The sequence below is a fragment of the Cricetulus griseus genome, chromosome 3 (assembly GCF_003668045.3).
Source record: "Cricetulus griseus strain 17A/GY chromosome 3, alternate assembly CriGri-PICRH-1.0, whole genome shotgun sequence".
In the NCBI taxonomy this organism is placed as follows: domain Eukaryota; kingdom Metazoa; phylum Chordata; class Mammalia; order Rodentia; family Cricetidae; genus Cricetulus; species Cricetulus griseus.
Genome location: NC_048596.1, coordinates 202871796 through 202896296, shown reverse-complemented (window position 1 = coordinate 202896296; position 24501 = coordinate 202871796). Strand labels below are relative to the sequence as shown.

Here is a 24501-nt window from a genome sequence, read left to right as displayed (position 1 = left end):
AAGAGTAAAAATGAACATGTAAGATGTCACTTGTGGCAGTTAGGATGAGAATGGCACCGTAAGCTCCTATCTTTGAATGCTTGGTCCCTGGTTATTGGAACTGTCAGAGGAAGTGTGCTACTGGGGATGGGTTGTGAGGTTTCAAAAGACTAGTGCCATCCCCAACTAGGTCTCTCTACCCCTATGGTTGGGTCTTAAGATGTGAGCACTCAGTTATTGCTTCAATGCCATTCCTGCTGCCTGTCACTATGAACTCATCCTGGTTATGGACTCTAACCCTCTGAAAATGTAAGCCCCAAATAAACTCTTTTTTTTTCTGTAAGTCCTCAACAAAATACTAGCAAAATAAACTCAGCAACATGCAGTGTAAAAGGCTACAGATAATGAACTAGTAGGATCTGCGTTAAAAGTGAAAGGCTGGTTCAGTGCAGGAAAATCTGTAAGTGTAGTACATACACAGTCAAAACATATGTCATAGAGAAAGGAGTTGCCTCAACTTGATGAGTGTTTTTATTTCTCATGGTTTCTTTGCCTTCTGCCATGCTATAGTACAGCAGAAAGGCCTCCACCAGATTCCACTACCTTCATTCTGGACCACCCATTCTCTTACTACAACAAACAGATTTCTGCTTTTCACAAATTACTCAGTCTCAAGTATTCCTTTGTAGCTGGACAAAACATACCATATTCCTTACTTTCCTTGTTGTGGTGATCAAATACTTGGCAAGAGCAACTTGAGGGAGGAAAGGTTTACCTTGGCTCATAGTTTTAGGTGATGATGGCGGCAAGAGTGGAAGGCAGCTGGTCGAGTCGCATCCTCTGTCAAGAGGCAGAGAGATGAAGGCAGGTTTCCAGGTCACTTTCCTCCTTTCACCTTCAGTCCTGGAGCCCAGCCCATGGGATGGTGCTGTCTACCATTAGAGTAGGTCTTTGATCCTCAGTTAAATCTTCTGGAGATTCTATCATAGACTTGCCTGGAGATGTGGTCTCCACAGTGATACTCATTCCAGTCAGACAATGAAAATTAGCCACCATACACACTTAGAGAGTGTGTGAATTGTACGTGATAATATGTGAATTGCGTGGTTCAGTGGGTAAATCACTTGCCATGCCATCATGAGGACTAGAGTCTTCATCCACATGAATGCAACAGGCCTGGAGACCCACTGTGTAAGGCCAGTGATGGAGAAGAGAGACAGGAGATCCCCTGAGTGAGCAAGATAGCTAGACTAACAAAATGGGATAACTCCATGTTTAAGTGAGAGACCCTGCCTCTGTATATAAGGTTGAGAGAGATTGGGAAGACACTAGGCATCAACTTGGTGCCAACCAAACATGTATATCCACATACATATAAACACATGTATGTATGCATGCACATCATATATGCGTAAATCTACACAAAAATTAAAATGATATTGTCTGGAAATATTTATTTTGGTTTGGGTTTCTATTGCAATCAAAAATCAAGTTGGGGAGGAAAGAGTTTAGTTGGCTTCCACTTCCATATCACTGTTCATCATCAAAGGAGTCAAGACAAGAACTCAAACAGGGGAAGAACCAGCACAAACTGATGTAGAGGCCATGGAGGGTGCTGCTTACTGGCTTGCTCCCTATGGCTTGCTCAGCCTGCTTTCTTACAGAACCTAGGACCACCAGCCCAGAGATGGCACCATCCACAATGGGCTCGGCCCTCCCCATTGATCACTAATTAAGAAAATAAAATGCCTTACAGCTGGATCTTATGGAAGCATTTCCTCAATGGAGGCTCCTTCCTCCTTGATGACTCTAGCTGTGTCTAGTTGACATAAAACTATCCAGCACAACACTAATATATTAAATTTAACTAACATTTATTGCCAATTATGGGAGCAAATTACCTGGGGGAGTGCACATCAAACATTCCATGTATAAAAATATATAGGAGGAATTCACTCGATAAAGTACATGAAAAATACACATTTTCTATGAGGCTGCTTACAATTTTAAATACTGACACAGCCTTTGCTCTGGCACCCCAGTCCTCAAGCAGAATGCCCACATCTAAGTGCCACCCCTACACTACAGCATAGGCTGTTAGCCTTTATTATCTCTCAGAGTCAGAAACCAGGTTTTCTCTGCCAAGAGAACTGGCCCTTCCTATGGGCACAGGACAGCAATCAGATGCCTGCTGCTTCTGCCTCCAATTCCAAAATCTATTAGAGTACAGCTTACATTTTCTTTTCATGTCTTCTCCACTTGGGTTAGATTTGAAACAGAAGTGATTAAAAAGCAGCTTGTGAGAAGTGGAGCAGTAGGGCCCATGGTGCAGCTGTGATTTGCCAGGCCTGGGCCTGATGTCCTTGAACATAGACATTTTCATTCAGGTTAGTAAAGAATGTAGTTGGAGCAGGGATTGCAGCAACATGGAGCCCAGAGACAAGAAGCATGACATAAGAGACAGAGAGCAGAAGTGGTTCTAGCTTGGCCAGTGTGGACTCAGCCAAGGATCCAAGCATTTCTTGTCTGCTGGGCTTTGATGCATGTGGACTTGCCTTTTACCAGTTTCTGGATCTCCTGTGAGGATTCATTCCTTGGTGCACAATTTGGGTCCTGCTTTATGAAATTGCTACCTTATATATGTTTTTTTCCCTAGATTAGAACTAAACTCCTTCATGAAAATTGCAAGTGACTAATAAGCTTGGAGAGTGACTGTCAGTGTGTCGTTCTGCAGAAAGGCAGGCAACGCAATCATGGAAACCTCTGCCATGCATGAAAACCTTCTAGCATGGGCTCTGGAAACCCCTCCAGGCTTGGCTGAAAGTCACCACAGTGTCTGCAGCCAGCTCTCTCCGGCCTCCATCCACACTTGCTCTAAACTCCAAAATCAATATGTCACTCAAGACCTAGGAGGGGGTTCTTGTCATTGCCCACTATGTATATAGGCAGGGCATGGGCACTTGTACTTGTCATCATTTCCTGGTAACTCCAGTATTCTGCTGCTGGCATCCTAGCCATGCTGCCTTCAGGCCTTGTCTTCTTTTGAGTTGGTGTTGGCCTGGCCATGACTGTATTCCATGGTAGGAAAGTGAGCCAATGCAACACCCTTGTTACACAGCCAGGCAAACATTTGTGGTCCTAGAAATCATCATTTTTATACATTCTCCACGCTATGGATTCCTTTAAAGTAGGGGTTCTCTGCGAAATAATAACCCTTAGAGGAAGGTTTTGTTGAGGGGAAGGCAAAAAGAAAGCTGTTACTGGAGCTACTGGAGTCAAAGCCTGAGTCCTGACAGGTGTGAGCAGCATGCAGACACCGGTCTCTTAGCTGCAGCTTTGTCACTACACTGTATCTGACAAAGTACTACAAAGAAGGAAGGATTTATTTTGGCTCAAGTTCCACCATGGTGGAGAGAGCAGAGACAGCATGTCATGTGTCCATCATGGTAAAGAGCAGAGGCAGCTGGTCACACTGTGTCTGCAGCTGGGGAGCCAGGAGAGATGAATGCTGGTGTTCAGCTCACCCCTCCTTTTTTATTCAGTCTAGCACTCCAGTCCATGGGATGGTGCCTCTCACATTTAAGGTGGGTCTGAAGACCCATCTCAGTTAACACAACCTAGAAACTGTCTTGCAGACATCCCCAGACTTGCCTCTTCTACGGTCCCAGGTTCTGTCAAGTTGACTGTTGATAATGAGTGATGCTCTGGGAAAGCCGCCTGTAATCTCAAGAATGGCAGTGTCATAATAATGTTCTGAAAGAGGGGCCATCCTGAAAAGTGAATGTGTTTTTGTGGTTAGACAGTGGGAAGAAAGACCTTGGCACTAGTTTGGTCTCTGTGCTAATTTTTTATACAGCTTAAGAAAATGAACATTTTTCCCACGTGCTACACTATTGGCATGCTCCATCTGTAATGAAAGACAGTGACAAAGACAGGGATAAAACTGGCTTCAAAGCTGTCACCTGCTCCTCTGTGTAGTCACACTGATGTCGGCGCTAATTCACACCTCCCATCCCTCCTTTTACATATGGTCATATTGTTTTTTTTTTTTCCACAAAGATGTTGTGAGATCATTTTATGACCACCAGTCTGTCATACAATACTGGCCAAGGTCACAGTGGATGTGTTTGGCTCCCTCCTGATGGTCAGTTGACACTGTATGCACTCAGCAGCATGGCCTCCTAGAGAGGTCAGCTTCTAATTTTGCAGGCAAGACATAGGAGAGATCTCTTCACTCAGCATCTCCAACCATTTGCATGTGGAACAAATAGATTCTGCTCCCTACTGAGAGCCAGTCATGGCAGAGCAGGAACTCACTTTTATCCACCTCCACTCTTCCCTCCCACAGCATTGAGAGCACAAAGATTAGTGTCACATGTCACATACCACATAGGGATGTGTGGTTCAAGGATGAACCACATAGCCGGTGATGGCCCTGTAAGATAAAACTGCTTAGACATGTTTGTGTAAACACAGGAGACAATGTCCACTAAGTAATAAAATCAGCTAACAAAATATTTCTCAAAACATCCCCATAGTTAAGCTATGTGTGGCTGCCACCTCTCCCATTAGCTTTGCTTTCTAAGAGTTTTTTCTTTTGTTGTTTTTTCAAAAATTCTTTTTGTTAATAAAACAGAACGGGCTTCATTAAAGTATTTTCAGACATGTGTCATCACACTTTGTTTTCAACCATTTGCCTCCCCTGATGGGGGATGTCCTTCTGTATATATGTTTCTCTTATTGGTTGACGAATAAAACACTAATTGGTCAGTAACCAGGCAGGAAGTATAGGCATGGAAACCAGATGAGGAGAATTCTGGGAGAAGAAGGCAGAGACAAGCCGATAAAGAAACGCCATGTTGCCAAAGGAGTAACATGCTGGACTACAGGTAAGTCACAGCCTCATGACAATACATAGTTTAATAGAAATGGGCTAATAATTAAGAGAGACCTAGCCAGTAAAAAGCCTAAGTCATTGGCCAAACAATTTGTATTTAATATAAGTCTCTGTGCATTTATTTGGGCGGGGTAAAAGGCAGTGGGACCAGGTGGAAAAGAAACTCCATCTCCATTCCCCATCTGCCCTCTCCTGTGCCTCACCCACTCTGCCTGCTTCCCTTTCTTCCCCCAAGTTTCTACTTCTACATGAATCCATTAGTCTCCCCTCACCTCCTGAGATCTCTTCCTCCCCTCTCATCCTTCCCTCTCTAATGTCATGACACTCACATATGCGCATGTGTGGCTGGAGAGGTGTCTCAACTGTTAAGAGCACTTGCTGTTCTTGCAGAGGACACAAGTTCACTGCCCAACATCCATGTCAGGTTGTGTACAACCACCTATAACTGCAGATCCAGGGGACCTGATGTCCTCTTCCGTCCTCCAAGCACACCTGCACTCATGCACAGACCAACCCTCCCAAATACGTACAAAACACACGCACTCATAATTAAAATTTTTCATCTTTTAAAAAAGAAGGTAAATAAATGCACACATTCTCTCTCTCTCTCTCTCTCTCTCTCTCTCTCTCTCTCTCTCTCTGTTGTGTAACATTTTAAATCTAGGGTTGTGTGCATGGAAGAGAGCATGTGGTTTTTGTCATTCTGCTGTGATAAGTTTAACTTAGCATAACAATCTCTAGTCTCCCCCACCACACAACCCAACCCAACACAAACATTTTATATTGGTTTCTGGATGGGCAGAATCTGCTCTCTTCACTTCAGAACATTTCCCTTTTTTTCTTTTTTTCTGTGCCTTGTCAGGTTGGATTGGGAGCTTGCTATCACAATGTAGTAAGTCATTACTCCTTCAAGTTCAATCCAAAAGTGTAGGGGGCAAGCCTGTCTGAGGAAGAAGAAATGCAATCCCACAGCTGACAGTGAGATAATAGAATTCAAACATATTACCTTGATTCTGATTTTAAAAGTAAATGAGGCCAGAACAACACAGTGCCTCCTTTCTCTCTGATGTATTGTTTATCAACTGTCAGCTTGGAAGGCTTTTAATATGTGTTTTGAAGAGAGAAGCTCATTCAATATGCCTTTAAGTCAAAAGTAAACCTTAGTTTTCAGAAAGAAAAGATGTATAAGAAGGACTCCTGAGCTATCTATACTATTAATTAGATGTCTTTGGGCACACAGGCACAAACACAACAGACACATTCACACACACACACACACACACCCCACACACATACATGTATACATAAGTATGTATGTGTATATATGTATAATTAAATAAACACACAAGCATGCATGCATGCATACACACTCATTTATCTGCAGTGCAGTGTGTTGGGATAGGAATAACTTTAATGTGATAATTAACCAGTCTCTTGTTCCAGAATTCAGTTAGAAGAGCAGGTAAAGACAGAGACAGGCTTTGCTGTTGTTTTTTGTTTGTAGTAGAAAAGAAGAGCTTGCCCCAGGGATGGTGATGGGCAGGAGTTAGTCACCAATGCAGCACTGCCATCCTAGGAGATGTACCCTAGGAGATGCACATGCACCCATTTACTCCATCTTCGGGGAGACTTTTGTGTCTTCCAGATAACCATCCCTCTATTTTGCAGCTGAGGATATCAGAATTAAGAAAGAGTGGCCAGGACCTCAGAGCCAAGCATGGCAGGCAGGGATGCACACCCAGATGGTCTCAGTTAAGACTCTGATGTAGAGTCTGAGCTCCATCTGTCTTTTGAATTAAATCATAGGTTCCAGTCTCCAATAGGGGAACAGCTTGTGTTGGCAAACCATTCTGTGGACAACAATGGCAAACACCAGATTAAATAGAAAACAGCTGTAGAAGATGCAAAGGATGCTGGGAGGAAAATAGGGTGATCCCAGAGAGGCTATGAGCAAGGAGGACTCTGCTGTTCCAAGACACATGCTCTTCGGCGTTTCCCCAAACACCTTCCATATTTCCAAATCTGCAACAGATGGAACTAAACAAGGAAGATACACTCAGAGGTTGGAAATAAACTGAAACAGAAAAAAAAAGGATAAAAAGGGGAGGCCCACATTCTGAATGACCCCTGAACTCTGTGCTTCTGAACAAGATGCCACATAAACCGGGGAGACCATAAGCAGTACCTATGGGAAATCTAAGGACCGTTTTCCAAAGATCAAGTGTGTCAGTCAGTGTCCGCCACTGTAGCAACACACCTGAGCGGATCCGCTTACAAAAAGAAAAGCCTTGTTGGGCTCATAGTTTGGGAGGTTCCAGGCCTGAGTTAGCTGTCTCTGTTGTTTTCAGGTCTGTGACAAGGCAGCATGTTACAGCTGGATCGCATGATGTAGCATGTGGCAGAACCTGCATTTCCCTTCCTTCTAATGGAAGGACAAAGGCCTTCAAAAGTTCATCTCCAATGACCCGCAGATCTCCCAGGCCATGCTCCTTACAGACCCCACTCACCCTATCAGATCAAAATGGTAGTAGAGATGACTCAGATCAAGGTTGGAAGGATAAGGACCCAAGCAAGTCCTGCAGCTCCTCTGGGGTGTAGGGAAGGCAACAGACCAGATCTGCCAGAGAATCTGTCAGCACCCCTGAATTTTTAGCTTAGTGCCTAGATCATCAGGGGAACCACCCAGTAGAGTATAGACGAAGAACCATCTTTGAGCAGGCAGGGTGGGCTGGGATGTAAGAGCTAAGTAGTTAATCTTCAGAAATGTTGGCTCATGTCTCTAGGGATTACTTAAGAATGAGCATGTGACCCACCAAAGAGCCATGACCTTCAGGAGCCTCATCTAACCTACTGTACCAGCTACATCAGTCTGTGCTCGGCACATACTCAAAGCCATCCACTGAGGGACTTTCTCATTTAAACACCTCTCTGCCTAAATGAAACACATTTGGGGTAGAAATCTCCATCCACTATTTAAGGGGTTTCTGACACTGTCGCTGCCAAGCTCACCCAGACGCTCGATGTGTAAATGCAGATAATTCAGCTTCAACATCTGCCTCCTGTGAAGCTCTGAGGCTTCCCTAGGTTCAGAACTTGCTCTCAACCTCAAACGAATAGCATAGACTCAGCCAGAGAACTGCGACAGGCAGCAGGGAGGTGACTGGGGCAGGTGGCTTTTCCAGAGATGCTCCCTAGCCAGACTGACAGGTCTCCTATGTCCCTCTCAGGCCAGCTAAGGGCCTCCTCCCTCTCGCCTGCCACCCAGACACCACAGCCTCACAGAGGCCCATTTGCTTCTTGTCAAGGCAGGAGGCTCTTTGGTGACAGAATTTCTTAGTTTAGTCATCTTTGGGAAGAATCCTGGTACATTGCACACTGCACAGAGCATAGGAAGAGATTCATAAATGAGAACCGAAAAGCAGAAAGAGAGAAAAGAAAGATGGCATGAGGGAGAGAGAAAAGAAGGAAAGGCAAGATCAGAGGGAAAAGGAAGAAAGAATGGCAGCAGGTGGGGGAGGGGGGAGTTAGAGGGAAGGAAAAAGACAAAGACAAAGACAAAAAATAACAGAAGCTGTAATGCGACCAGGATTAAATTCTCTTAATGGGAGGTGAGACCTCTGTGTAGTGACCTTGCAGAGTTCTCTGTGTCGTTTGCCAGAGCTGACTTGAGCAGCATCCATTGTCTTCTGTTTCCCAGCATCCCATCTCTTCTATCCCCCACCATCTGTTTCCCCATTTCTTCTATTTCTATTCCCCATTTCTTCTATTTCTCTAGTGCCTCATTTCCCTTGTGAAGCTTCTCTGGGCATCATGGGCAGTAAAGGTCAATGCCTTCCAGGTATCTGTGACCTTGCTTGAGAAGGGAGAGGCTCGGGTGACAACAGCACACTGTCAGGGCCTCTAAACAAGCAGCACTTTGTAAAAAGTGGCCATCATTTCTCAGTGTCTAAACAGACCTGTCGGTCACTTCAAGGACAGTTGTCAGCTTGTTGGAAGTGTGTAGGACTTGAGAACCTACGTCGAATTGAAACACTATTTGTGACACAGTCATTGAAACTGCCACAGCATGTGTGTACACTCCATCCTCTGGTATAGCTTCCCAGCAGATAGCCAGGTGACTGCCAATAAGGAATATGTTCTCACCTCAAAGATGGATTCAGGTTACCCCAAAGTCACTCTTGACAGCCTGATGAGTTTTCTTCATCCTTTAGGGACCTCGATTCAGGCCAGTTCAGGGTTCGTGGCTTTGATGCAAAAAAAAGAATTTAAGACTAGCTGGTTTATGAAGCAGAGCTGGAATTTGTTTTTTGAGATTTTGAGATTACAATATGATTATATAATTTCCCTTCCTCTTTCCTCCCTCCAACTCCCCCTGCCAAACTCCCCATTCTCTTTCAAATTCATGACCTCTTTTTAAAAAATTGTCATTATATACATATGCATATATACATATATATATATAAATACATAAATACAGTCTGCAAAATACAGATAATGTTACTTGTATGTACATGTTTTTAAAGCTGACCATTTGATATTAAATAGCTAGTCGGTGTTTTCTTCCTTGGGGAAGACTATTTCTCCTGTTCTCGGCTGCCTGTAGCTCTTTGTGTAAGGGTTGAGGCCTCCTGGGCTTTCCTCCATCCACTTGAGCACATCTTCTGTTGTTTGTGTTCAGTTCATATTTATTCTGTCATGTTGCTGAGACTTTATGAGTGTAGCCTCTGCCACTACTAAGAGACACAATCTCACATCAAACTTCTGGTCCCTCTGGCTCTTACAATATTTCCACCCCATTTTCTGCAATGATTCCTGAGCCTTACATGCAAGAGATGTTTTGTTGATGTTGGGACTGGGGGCACTCCTCAGCTCTGCATTTTGATTAGTTGTGCTTTTCTATAATGGTCTGGATCTGTTGCAAAGAGGGGTTTTCTGAATAACGGATGATGCCTACACTTACTGTGGGTGTAAGGACAAGTATTTAGAATGTAGTCAGGGAATAGGCTGGTTTAGTAAAGTAGTGGATTGTCCTCCACCCTGATTTCACTAGCCCTAGGTATGTTTCCAGTACCAGGCATAATTTCCCTCTTTTTGAACAGACCTTAAACCCAATTAGGGAACTGTTGGTTACTGCCAAAGCACGCATGCCACTACTGCACCCTTAGGATCATCATGCCACGCTAGTTGTTGTTGTGGTTCATAGACATCATGGCTGGGTAGGACTGTGGGTGCTTCCATCCTTTGGAAGCTTGCATAGGGACTTCTGGTAACATGGAAATCTAGAGATTTTTATTAAAGGTATTTTAACTCAGACATTCAGTGTTAGGGTTAAGAGAAAGAGAGGCACTCAAAAAAAAAAAAGTTAGACATGCCCAAGTATGGGGATGTACTCCTCAAGGGGGAACTGGAATTGGCTTTAGTCAGTCATGTATACTATTTTGGTGGTTCTCAAGCTACATCTCAAAAGTTGCTGAGAATTTTTTTCTTTTTTTTCTCTTTTGATAATCAAGATTATAGGGTGGATCCAGAGATGCCTTGGATGGAATTATAATATGACAATGTAAAATAAGGGGTCAATAGAATTGCACAGGGGGTTGAGGGCATGTCCTTTACCTGTACATGGGATTTCTGGGTGAAATTCCTGGAAAACTGTAGGCTTGCAGCTGGAAGAGAGAAAGGACCACAGCAGCTGTTAGTCATGCTAGAATTTTGGCTTCTTTGCTGATGAAAGGCTTCAGCCAGCTCCCAAGATGAGGGACTCCTTTTCTTTCTCATGGCCCCATGATTTCCTTCATTTATTCTGGTCTCATCCTGACAAATTGTCTGAGTTGTGTGAAATCTTTTTCTGGGAGCCAAGCTCCTTTTCTGGCTGATACCAAGCTTTAATCTTTGCCTTCTCCCAATACAAGATTCCCCAGAGAAATTCATGTTTCCTAGGGACTGTTATTTCAACAATTCAATAGCCGGGGTGTGTTAAGGACACAGGTGTGTCTTTAGAATATCATCATTCCTATTTGAACTGTTACCCTATGGGAGGCAGAATTTCACAGTGTTGTAAGGTATAATATCTGGGTGTTCAGATCTGAATCTGTCTCTATCACTTGTTAACAATATGTGACTGGACAAGGTGTTAAGTTGTATACCTCACTTGGGACAGGTGGACAACAATAACACTTGTCTGTACAATCATTCTCAAGGTCACAAAAGATAGCAAAATATGGATGCTTAGAACAACACAAGTATATGTTACATGGTGATATGCAAACAGCTGTTGTCCCAAGTACACAGAGCAGAGTGCAGCATGAAAAACTTAGCTGAGCGGATGGTGTGGAGGACAGTTAGGAAGCATCATTGCTAAAATGCACTGACTTCCAGGGATAGTTCAACCTCATTGTCAACTTCACAGAATCCAGAGCTGCCATGGAAACACAGCTCTAGATATAGCTATGAGAGCATCCCAGACAGGTTAACAGAGCACCCTGCATATGGGCAGCACCACCCATGGGTAGGAGGCCCTGAATACTTGCAAGGGAGAAAGTGAGGTGAACACCAATACGTTCCTCTCCTCAACTACACAGGAAATGTGGCCCTCTGCCTCACTCTCCTGCCCCCCCTTCCCTAGCATGATGGGCTATACTTTCAACCTGCAAACCCAGCTTAACTTCCTTCTTTAGTCATTTTTGCTAGGTATTTTGTCAGAGCAATGTGAAGAGGAACAAACACGACTTGTCACTTGAATCCACAACTAAATGATGAAAGCCTGGCATCTCTGCCTTCATCTTGTGTCTGTCTCCTTCATTTTGACTCAGACTCCTGCTGGATTCTGCCACCTACTTGTCATGTCTCCTCAAGGCTGAAGGCACAGAGAGAAGCCAATGTCCTTAACCTTACCTCTTGAGACAGCTCGGGTTCCAAGAACAGAAGGATAGGTCAATCAACATCTTTGTGACAAAGGACTGAAGCCACCTCTACGTGAGGAAGGTCAGGATAGACCCCTAGGATGAGAGCAGTGATCTGTGATGAAGATGATGAGCTCTACACAAGCATCACTCTCAGAGGATGACAGACATGAACACTCAAGCTTGCAAGATGGTGGCTGAGATACTGATGAATAGAACCACGCTTTGTCCAGGATGACTAATGTATACTCCAGTTCTTTCTATGTTTAAGCCTAAGCTCGTGTCTGTACCCCAAAGATAAACTTAGTCTCTGGGCTCCTTCATCTGTTCTTCTCAGTTGGCCCCACTGACTGATTCTCCACTCTCTGGTTTTCATCATTACTTCCTTTTTAAACTAGTATATTCAAGAGGTGGTTGAGTCTGCCTTGTTGGCGCTACATAGGCTAAGGTACCTGCCCTAAGATTACAGTTGAATCATGGGTCAGGCACAGAGAAAGATGTCATTCTCTACATTTTCCCAGAGTCCAGAGACTGTGGCCAACTGTCCAGAAGAGACCTGGCCTCCTCACAGGCTGGCACATTGAGGTGCTGTGGACTATAAGTATTCTGATGCCTTGAAATAACGATGCTCTTCCTTGTGCAAACAATACAGGCTGCCTCTTGTATTGGACCATATTCTGTCATGACTCCATTCCAGCCTCCAGATAACTTCTAAGAATAAATAGCGGGGTAGCTAGAGAATGCCAAAGCTCAGGTGTGTTCAGGGGGCCAATGGATTCTCACAATAAACAGGAGCAGGTACCTGCCAGAGTTTCATTTGGGTATTAAGTATCAGAATGTATGAGTAATTTTGGTAAGCAACCTTCAACTGCTTCCCTTAAGCCTGAAGGACACCATAGATGTGTCTAGAAGCTCATTGACTAACCACATTATCTGGCATGCAGACACTTCAACAACACAACACTGAAAGGGCCCAAATCCTGTGCAGAAAGATGCTGCATGCTTCTTCTTAGCTCTGTGCCTTTCACAGCAGAGGTTGGATGAAGCAAGGGAGATAATGGTGCCTCCTGGCTGAAGGCTTATTTTCCCCATTGAAACAGTGTCTGCAAAGGCAGGATAAGGAATGAGCTAGTGCAAGATTCTGAGCACAATGATAAATGCATGGCCCTGTGGGACCTCCACTCATCCATTCCACAAACACTTATTCAGTGGAGGCTACTCAAAAGACTGCATCCGTGCTCAGGGGCTTTGGGTTCTGCTGGCCAGATACTGAGCAGCTGAAAATAGCCCCTAGTAGAAGCAGCATCACTAACCTTGTAACTCTGAAGGGGGCTGTTCACTCACAGGACTCTCCCATGCTGCAGTGACAGTGTCCCTGGGGAATGGCTAACACACAGTTCTTTGGGCACATAATTGCCATTTTGTCAGATTTTGAAATAAATATGTGCACTGAAGGTCATGCAACTACTATGCCAGAAACACAGATGAACATGTTCGTGTCATCCCACAGTGTCAGAATTTATTGCATAACAAATTTGCAAGGGTCGATGATTTTTTTTTTGACAGCAATTTGCCACATGGTCTGTTTTTCCTTGACAATATGTCGAGGCAAACAGGGTGTTTAGAATTTCAATCTGTCCTGTTTTCTTCTGCTGTGATAAAACATCTTGACTAAAAAGCAATTTGGGGAGGAAAAGGTTTATTCACCTTACATATCATTACACATTATTTTCCCATCACAGTCTACACTGAGGGAAGTCAGGGCAGGAACTCAAGGCAGGGACACAATGGCAGAAACTGAAGCAGAGGCCCTGCAGGAAATTTGTTTATTAGTTTGCTTATTTGTGGCTTGCTCAGCTTGTTTTCTCATAGAACCCAAGACCACCTGCCCAGGTTTGGCACTGCCCCATGGTAGGTCTGGGCCCCTCTACACCAAGCAGCAATCAAGAAAATGCCACACAGGCATACCCACAGGCCAATCTGACAGAGACAATTACTCATTTGTGATTCTCTCTTCCCAGGTATGTATAAGAGTATATTAACTTGTCTAAAACTAACAATAATGAAAACTTAATTACTAATATTAACTCTCAGGTCACACATTACATATTTCACAATATATATATATATATATATATATATATATATATATATAGTGACAAAGTGACTGACTACAAAGAGTTCTGAGACTGCAGCAGAGTTTAAGAGGTTTCTGAAGTCCCAAGAAACAGGGAAAGTGATAGACATGCAGATAGGGCCAGATGGGTGAGATAGCTGACCGCAGCAGCTGGAGAAACAGTCATAGCTACCTTAGAGTCACATACGGACTGCTGGTTGAGCTGTGAAGTTGAATCCTATTGGGGAAGTGAAAGGTGAGGCTGGGTCTAGAGACAAATGAGTCCAGACAGGTCCACACAGATAAGCAGGAGGATGGACAAAGCAGTGGACAGACCACATCAACTTTCGGAACAAAGTCATGTGGAAGCCCTTGTGACTGCTGGGAATTCTCTGCCTGTTGATCCCTCGACTCACACCCAGGAGGTCAGATGATCCGTCACTGGGGGCAGCTGCCATCGTAGTACTAGCGGTGCATTTCTTCCTGGGTGCAGGTGAGGGAGTTACACCCTTCCCTTGGTGCATTGTGTCAACTACATATCGGGACCTGGGTTTCTTGATGTGGCTTTAATACACCCATGTATTCTGAGAGATTCAATTCACTTCAACAAATTTATAGGCTGGTGTGGGTAACACAACTCATGAAAGTTGTCTCTGACCTCCACACACACTGTGACAGGTACACTCACACAAATGAGTTTCAAAATAAAATTAAAGCAAAGAAAAATCTGAAAAAGAACTTAAGAGAAAGAATTTGTGATCTTTTGTCTAACAAAAGATTTTGTAGAAAAGACACCAAATGTATAATTCGTAAAAGAAGAAAGTTGTGAATTTTATCACAATTAAAACCTTACATTTTAACATGTTGGCTGTACTCAGGAGTATGAAAAAAGTCAGCCTTGTTTCATAAATGAGGATCTGGAAACTTCAAAATAATAGGAATGGGAAAACGTTATTCTGAGCAGAAAATGCAAGGGCTGTAGTTACGCTGTGTTGATGGGTATGTTCGTCAAAATCTACCACTTACAAGGAGTGACTCTAAGTGACACCTCAATAAACTGAAGTCTGGATTTAAAACGGAAGGATCTTAAGGTCAAGGAAGTTGAGCCAGGTGAACACAGTTTCCCAGACAGACTACTCCAAATGATGGAAGTAAAACTCAGCTCCAGGTTGAATGAGCATAGAGACTGGACTGGCTTCTTGGAGCCTAATCTTCCACTGAAATCATTCCATGGCCTGGGATTGACACATGGGTAGACCACATGGATAGGCTCAGACTTCAAATAAAAGCTATTTGGATGGTTCTTCCTGTCAGCCTGGTCCCACAGCCTCGTGATCCCCCAAATAAACACACAGATGCTATATTAATTATGAAACTGTTGGCCAGTGGCTTGGGCTTCTTATTGGCTACCTCTGTCTTAATTATTAACCCATTTCTATCAATCTATGTATTACTACGAGGCTGTGGCTTACCCGGTAATGCCCGGCATGGTGTTACTTCTTCAGCAGCATCGAGACTGTGTAGCGGGCTCACTCTGCTTGACTTTCCCAGAATTCTCGTCCTCCTAGTTCCACCTATTTTCATGCCTTATTGGCCAACAGTGTTTTATTCATCAACCAATAAGAGAAACATAAAGGTCTTCTCCCATCACCAGACTTGTGTTTGAAAATGTTGCCACATGATTCTAACACCCAGCCATCAACCTTCCAAAATGACACCTCGGACATGGGTGAGTGAGGAGGCCCTGCCCCACTGCACCCTGTCTGGTGCTGAAAATATTTAGTAAAGCAAGGTCTCCAGTGATTAGAATCACTCTGAAAACAAGTGTTGGGGCCATATAGATGCAGTGTTTCCAGAAAGATTGAACTATCTTTTTTGTTTTTGTTTTGTTTTGTTTTGTTTTTTGTTTTTCGAGACAGGGTTTCTCTGTGGCTTTGGAGGCTGCCCTGGAACTAGCTCTTGTAGACCAAGCTGGTCTCAAACTCAGAGAGATCCGCCTGCCTCTGCCTCCCAAGTGCTGGGATTAAAGGCGTGTGCCACCAATGCCTGGCAAGACTGAACTATCTTAAGAGGGAAGGTCCATGCTAAATGTGGGTGCCACCATGCCATGGGCTGAGGTTCTAGACTGAATATAATGGGGGAAAATAGGGAAATCAGTTGGTGACCAGAAGTCATCACTTTGTTTCCTAACAGTAGACACTGTGTGACTAGTCCCCTCGTGGTCCTGCCATCATGACTTCCCTGCAATGATGGACTATATCTCTACTCAAACTGAAAACTTAATTAAACTCATCTTTTCTTTAAATTGTTTTAGTCAGGTATTTTTGTCGTAACAATGAAAAATGTAACCAATATAATCAACTCCTGCTACTCTGTGTAGCAAAGGCCAACCAGGAAGTGGTCCCAATCATCCAATGTGTTCAGAACTGGGCTCCATGTCCTGTCTACCATTGGTTTGGTCACTCGATGCTCCCCACTTTCCCGCTTCTTGAAGGACTGTGCCCATGCTCTCAGCACACAATGGCTGATTCTGCCTTTAGTATATTGTTGCTTCCAGCTAAGAGTAAATACTACCTGGATCACAGGGTGCCTGCAAACATCAAGGCTTTGCTTCACCTACAAACAAGGACAACTGCTTCATAAAACATACTGCTGTATTCAAGAAATCTTGGTTAATTTTGTTTTTCTTCTAGCCTACTGCCTGAAGAATATCCCCAGAAAGGGATATTTAACCTGGCCTTTCCCATCATAAGAAGATTCCATATCCATCAGCCAGATAGGCCAGGTTCCTAGCAACCTGACACTTTCTTCCTCTCCAGATCTGCTGCTTTTCCAGTGGTTCTTCTTGTTCCTTCTCTCTGGAGAAAGAATACCTTGGGGTGTTCATGATGCTACCTGTACCTGTCTGGGTTGCAGAGTGTCTGTGTGGATAGTGTGTGTTGTGGCCAATATTTCACTATGCTCCCTTTTCTCCATTTTGGAACAATAATGTATATCCTGTGCCATTAAATGTTGGAAGTATGTGATCTGCTTCTTCATTGTTTTGCAGGGGATTACAGTTAAGAGATTGCACGAGTCTCAGAAGAGACTTTGAACTTTGGAATTTTAAGCAAATTTGAGACAATTATAGACTGTGCAGACTTGTGAAGTTAGACTGAATGCATTTCCGTATTATGGTATGGCTACAAGCCTAGGGGTGCCAGAAAGTGGAATATGGTGGTTTCGATAGGAATGGCCATGTAGATTCATATGTTTGAATACTTGGCCCATAGGGAGTGGCAGTATTAGGGAGTATGGCCTTATTGATGTAGGTGTGGCCTTGTTGGAAGAAGTGTGTCACTGTGGGACAGTTTTTGAGGTCCCATATACTCAAGTTACACTGTGGCTCATAGTCTCTTCCTGCTTCCTGTGAATCAAGATGTAGAACTCTCAGACACCTCTCCAGCACCATGTCTGCCTGCATGCTGCCATGCTTCTCACTGTAACAATATGGACTAAGCCTCTGAATCTGGAAGCCAGCCCCAATTAAATGTTTTCCTTTAGAAGAGTTGCTGTGGTCATGGTGTCTCTTTACAGCAATAGAAACCCTAACTAAGACAAGTCAGCAGCTAAGGTTTGTAATGTCTCTCAAAATGAACAGTCCCAGGATTTATGCATAGGTTACCCCCAAAAGTTATTCAACACTATGGCCTCAATTCTTGAAAAAATCTCTTAATCCAACCATTTTCTACAGAACTACTTAGTTTCCCAGTATCAGAATTTACAGAGGATTTTGTGCCCACACTATCCGTATTTGTATTTAGTGTGGTAGAGAATCATTGCAAGTGAAGACTGCTGATAATTACTGAGTGTCTCCGGTTGTCAGCTGAGGGTGGAGGTGGAAGTGGGCTGCAATGAAATGCCTGGAGTACCTAGAAATAAACTCTTTAAGTCACAGCTGGGCAGAGAGATAGAGCCCATGGAGAATGCTGTGTTTATCCCGATGTGGCCAGAGGGCGAGGGATGTTCTTGAAATGGGAACCTTAATGACCCCCCAGTGCAGAACCAGCTCACAGGGCAATTTTATAACTGCTGTGGACCCACCTCATTCACAGTGCTTTACAGCCTGGTCTGTACATCGTTACTGCCATGAGAGGTGTGGAAGTAACTGAGAATCACTTCTGTGCTGGCTTTTAAAGGATGGTGGGAGCTATTGAGTCAGTCTGAGATCTCTGCAGTGGACTGGGAAGACACATAATCAGGTGTAAGTTTGATGACTTTCTCAGGAAATGGTATTTGATGCTCATGATACATAAGGATGTCTGTTAAAGAAATGCTCTCTAGGCCTCTAACTATCTCAGCAAAGCAAAGGAAAACAACAACAACAACAACAACAACAAAAACCAATGCTACTGAAGAGAATTCATCATTCTCTTTAAAAAGAGATTGACTGTAATCATTACCATCTATAATCAACCCCATTTAAATGGAAATAAACATTTATAAACAATATTTGGGGATTTTGGTGTCATTCATTCCAAACTGTTTCCTGCTGGTTGTTGGCGATGTCCATACAATGGGGATCATGATAAAACATAGAAATTTGGCCGGAGTCATCTATGGCTGCATCATCTCAGCTGTTTTAGATGTATGATCAGTTGAGTCCACAGCTTCAGGGGGTCTTGCTTGACCAAACCATATTAGTCTGGAAGGAATCCATAGCTTTACATTTTCTGTGAAAACACAAGCAAGAAATTTTTTCCCAAGTAGCCTGTCCTTAGACTTAAATTTTGAAGTCAAAGAATTTTTAAAATGTATAAGTTGCATTAATTTAGCAGCACTTATAATCAAATGTATTTTACCAGCAGTAACTCTTTCCTTGGCAACCAAACAATTTAAAGAGAACAATATAGCATATAGTATCCAGACTCTGTGAGTATTTTCGATCTTTATGTGGCTTTTTTATTATTCTATTTCTTTTATACTTCCTTTTGTTTCTTTTTTCCTGAGACAGGGTTTCTCTGTGGAAATCTGCCTGCCTCTGCTTCTGGAGTGCTGGGATTAAAGGCGTGTGCCACCAACACCCAGCCTTGAAGTCACAGAGATCTGCTTGCCTCTGCCTCCTGAGTGCTGGGATTAAAGGTGTGTGTCACCAGACCCAGCTATTCTATTTCCTTCTGCTTTTTTTTCTCTGACACTCCTACATATTTTTCAAACATACTGTAAACCTTTAGAGGTTTTTCTCATCTTTTTTTATTGTAAATCTTTACCTTTTTTTTTTTTTTTGGCCACAAAGTCTTTTAACTGTTAAACAACACCGCCAAAATTAAAGAGAAATTAGAGAGGCTTTCCAAGATGTACGTTTACCAACAGATCTGAAAGCTGTGCTCACTGCCTTGGTCTATGCTGCAACCAAGGAGCATGCTGCCGCCTGGAGTTGTGGTCACTGCCACTGCCAGCTTTGTGGGGCACAAATCCATGACCCTGAGATTAAGAGTCTCATGCTCTACCAACTGAGCTAGCCAGGCCTCTTAAAAAGAGCCTTGCAGTTTTTTTCCACTATTGGTGAGTCAGGAAACCTCCCTTAAAGGAACTGCTCGAGTCTCTGCTTGTCTCTAGCAAAACAGAGACTACCGAGAAAATGCTGCTGCCAGAAGCCGAGCTTGTCTCTGTTCTTTTGCTGCTAAAATCTTTTAAGCTTTTGTGATGGGTTCTTCTGCCACTTGACTAGTCACAGGAAGGAAGCTCTCGGTGCCTGGTGGCTTGATGACTGGTGGCTCTCAGCGGCAGGTTCCCCTCTTCGCCCAGAATAACAAACAGAGTTTTATATTAGTTTGCAATGCTGCTGGCCAATTGACTAGGATTTCTTATCTACTAGCTCAGTTTTAATAATCAACCATAATCATAAGACTTATCTCATGGAGGACGCTGGTAGCGAGAGTCCTGTCTTCCCGGCCTCCAGAACAGAGAGCAGGAAGAAGAGCAAGAGATTGACTTCCTGCTTGTCCCTGCTTATATACTACATTTCCCAGAATCCTCCTCAACTCCTAGTCCCACCTAACTTGCTTCCCTATTGGCCAGCAGTGATTTATTTATCAACCAATAAGACAAGCATATACACAGAAGGACATTCCCCATCAGGCATATATTGCTCTTACTAAGGATTCAAGTTTGATTCCCAGCACCCACGTCATTTGGCTCACACCAAACTACAACTCCAGCTTCAGGGTATGTGATGCCCTCTTCTGGTCTCCATGGGCACCTGCTCTCACGTGTAACATACCCACACACAGACACAAAGACACACAAGTAATAAGCTAAATCTTAAAATACATAGTTTATTCTGAGTGAGGCATGAGAGACCCTGGAGTAAGAAAATAGATTCAAGTTATGCTGAGTTATATATTTCACTGTGGAAATTCTTATATATACTTTTTTAATGACAAAACACAAGAAAGTCATAAATTGATATATTGAGTAATTACTTTGATGGAGGAACCAGGTAGGTGGGCTACACATATGCAGGCTTTAGATAACAACTAACAACATTGTCAGGGTTAGGACTGTAGATCCAGAAAGAACAAGTGCTTCCTGGAAGCCACTTCCTTTTCTCTGCCTCTAAATGTTGCCCAGTGGCATGGCAAACCTGGAGTCTGACAGATCCTACCCTGCTTCTAGGAGTCTCCAGCTTGAGAATTGTTCTTGTGTGATTAAACTCAGTTATATTCAAATTTGCCTAAAAGCAGCAGCAAAGAAAAGTAACAAAGTGAGGCAGAGAGGGCAGGAAAAAATGAGAGGAACCAGGAAAGGGAGACCTCGGGTATTTCATGACTTTGTGAAGTAAACTCTGCAAAACTCAGCACAGATGAGCTCAGCTGTTTATTCTGCAGAAGCAGTAAACACAGTTTCATCCTTTGGAGGGTCCCTTAGAGGTCAGCTCAGTTTCAGGATATATTCTAAGAGCTCTGCCTGTAGTCACAAGGATGTTGAGTCAGATAAAGAGACTGACAGTAAATGGTCATTAAGAGAGACTAAAGATAGTCCAGGTTAATTTTGGCTCTTGATCTTCAGCATTTCATCTCACCACAATCATGATTTAGTCTTCCAAGGTCAGTCTGCAGGCTCTTCTACCAAGCTGTGGCTTCCACAGAGAGATTTAGTTCACAAGGAGATTTCTATAATCATATTGTTTTTAAAAATTAAAAGAAGTGTTAAATAAAACTGAATCTGGCCAAAAAGATCTTCCATATGAATATGATCATGTCCTTGCTTGGCCCACTATGACTTAACTCTGTATATAAACCAGGTATGTATCCTGGATTTTGTCAGGATACAGACATCCTGTAGACAGGATTTTGTCTGTCTAACAGATAGCTGAGTCTCAGCCAATTACAGTAGCAAGGCTTCAGCAAACCAAAGTTGAATAAAGCAGACAACATATTTTTAAAGTTTTACTTCATTGCGTGCGTGCGTGCGTGCGTGCGTGCGTGCGTGCGTGCGTGTGTGTGTGTGTGTGTGTGTGTGTGTGTGTGTGTGTGTGTGTGCCCACACACGTGCATGCACATGCATTTGGGTACCTATAGAGGCTAGAAGAGAGCATCAGATTTTCCTTGGAGCTAGAGTTACAGTTGGTTATGAGACACCCAGTGTGAGTGCTGGGAACTGAGTGCTGGGAACTGAATTCAGGTAACTAAGACAGAATTTGGTGCCAGGAAAGGAATATTGCTGTGATAGGCCTGACAATCTGGTGGAACTTTAGTCTGGGAAATTGGTTGAATGCTGAGAGTTGTGCTTAATGGGCCATCCTAGAAGGAGCATGGAAGGCAATAGTGCTGAGAGCAATGTGAATTCTAGAGGCCCAGCTCAAGAGGCTTCAAAGGGGAACAATATTAGCAACTGGGATAGAGACCATTCTTGTGAAATTTTGGCAAAGAATGTGGCTGCTTTTTTCCCTTGTCTAATCAATCTGCCTGATACTAAGTTAAAGAGTTTTAGACTACTTTCACTGACAGAGGAGAATTCAAGACAGCCTAAGATTGACTCTATGGTGTAGTTAGTATTGTCAGGTCTACAATGAAAAGGAACAAGCACGGCAAAAAGAAATACAAAATGTCCAGTTTGAAGAGAAAATGAGCAGGAGAAAACTTAATGTTGGAGCCAAGGCTTGTGCTGAAGGAGATAAGAAGCCTGATTCATAATGAAATAAAAAGAATCGATTCCTTCAAGACTAGACCTCACCCAGATAAGCTTCTAACTTGTAAAAGAAAATGTCTCGGGAATTATCTGTTCCTATAAAGCAACAATGTATCATTACATCAATTATGCACATGTAATTCAAGGAAGGGGCCAGACTTCATCCCAAGCAGTCAGCTGAACTTGGCAGCATTGGCCATGTGGTTATGTCTTTAGAATCATAAAAGATACAGGACAAAAGAGGTTGTGGTGTCTTCCTCCACAATTAAGGCGGAGGCCAGTCATGTAGCAGAGAAGTCCCTTCTTAGAGATCTCGGAATGCCGCTGCACAAAGCTGTTAAAGTGAAGCCTGGACTGTCCTGCAGACCCCAGGATGTTGGAGATACCAGAGCCTGTCTTCAGAAGAGCTGGAGACAGGAAGTGTAACCAGTTCAATGGAGAAAAGTTGTTGCAGTCAGCAGCTGAAGATGGAGAGCCATCTGAGCCCTTTGACATCAGACATGGAGCTACAAAATTTGTATTTTTCCCAGCAGAGTTTCTCCTTCTTGCTTTGATCCAATGATTCCTCACTATGGCCCCCCTTCTTCCCTTTGAGAATAATTATATTTTGCATCATTATATGTTGGAAGTGTGTCGTTTCCTTTTAGACCTTATAGGACATTATAATTAAGAGATTAACTTAAATCTCAGAAGCAGCTTGGGACTTTGAACTTTTAAACAGTGTTGAGACTGTAGGACTATGGAAACTTCAACTAAACACATTTTGATTATGATATGACCAGGAGCCTCTGGAGACCAAGGAGCAGGGTATGGTGGTTTGAAGTAGACTAGCCACCATAGGCTCATAGGTTTCAATGCTTGGTCTCAGGTTGGTGAAATTCTTTGGGAAGATTTACGAGGTGTCACCTTGTCAGAGAAGGTGTGTTACTGGGAGTAGGCTTTGAGGGTTCCAAGGCCCACACCATTTCTTGTTAGCTCTCTCTGCCTCCCACTTTCAGATAAAGATGTACACCTTGAGAAGCTGCTCATGCCTGCCTGCCTGTTAACATGCTTTCTGCCATGATAGTTATAGACTCATCTTATGAAACTGTAAACCCCAAAGAAATTCTTTCTTCTACAAATTGCCTTGTCTCGATGTCTTATAGTAATAGAAAAATACTGGTCAAATTTCCCCTTTCCTCATTTCCATTTCCTGAAGGCGGCTTCTCATTCTCTATTTCTGTAAGTATTATCTAGCTATGTGGCTAACTCAGAGTCTTACAAATCCTGCACTGCTTCTACAGGCTCCCCTGTTTGAGAATTGTTTTTTTGTCTCAGTTAAAGACAGTTATAACTAACTTATCTAAAGTTGGTGTGTGTGTGTGTGTGTGTGTGTGTGTGTGTGTGTGTGTGTGTGTGTGTCTACACATATGTACCAGTGCATATGTGTATGCATGTGGTTAGAGGTCAGAAGCTGGCATTGGTTGTCTTCCTCACTTGCTCTCCACCTTATTTTTTTAGATAAATTCTCTCACTGAAGCTGGCCAGAGCTCATAAGTTCGGCTCATTGTCCATCAAGCCTCTGGGATCAGTCTGTCTCCATTTACACAGCAGCAATTTTGCAGACATGTGATTTCATGCCTATCTTCTATGTGGGTTCTTAGGTCTTCATGCTTGAGCAGCAAGCACTTCACTTACTGAGACATCTCATCAACCCTCTAAAGTTTTTTTTTTTTTAATAACAAGAAAGGGGTATAGAAGGAAGAGATTGGGAAGGACAAGAAACCCACTGAGGAGGGGATGGGAGGTCTATAACAATGTGTATAGCTTGAACAAACATGTCATTTCCTCTTCAGAAGGTCAAATGGGACTCATCCATCATTTCTTGACATTGTGCAGGTAACAATGACTTCATTTTTGCAATAGCTATCCCTTTAATAAGGAGACCGGCACCATTAATTCTGGGGTCAGGAATCAAGACCTTTTTAGTAACTTTATAATATATTTTTTACTTTGCTCTGTCCAAAAAACTCTAAGTTCATTCTTATAATTACATGGATTAAACTACAATATAATAGAGGTGCCTGGGGTTGTGAAATGAATCATTACTTCTGGGCAAGAACTTCTTTGTGGTGGCACAAACCTGTAATCCCAGGACTTGGGAAGACTGGTTATTGAATTCAACACTAGCCTGGGTTGCACAGTGGCTGGGAAGCCAGTCTGGACTGTAGTGACCCGGCGGCTCCTCCTAAAACTTGTCAATTCTATCAGCAGTGTTGGCTTCAGCTACAAGAAACAGATACTCCATTTCTTTTGAGACTGAATCTCACTATGTAGCTCAGGCTAGCCCTGGACTCTCTATCCTTCTGTCTTACCCCCCAAGTGCTGGGATTGCAGACATGATCCACTATGTCTGAATACTTCATTCGATTTTATAAACAAACAAACAAACAACAAAA

General features: G+C 43.1%; 1 long non-coding RNA gene across 1 annotated transcript; it reads right to left on the bottom strand.

The window, feature by feature from the left end:
• Positions 1-9025: 9025 nt before the first annotated feature.
• Positions 9026-13813, bottom strand: LOC107977223. Its single transcript, XR_004768889.1, has 3 exons — positions 11768-13813; positions 10490-10539; positions 9026-9120 (listed from the first exon to the last, which is right to left on the bottom strand). It is a non-coding gene; the product is annotated as an uncharacterized LOC107977223 (long non-coding RNA).
• Between the last annotated feature and the right edge of the window lie 10688 nt (positions 13814-24501).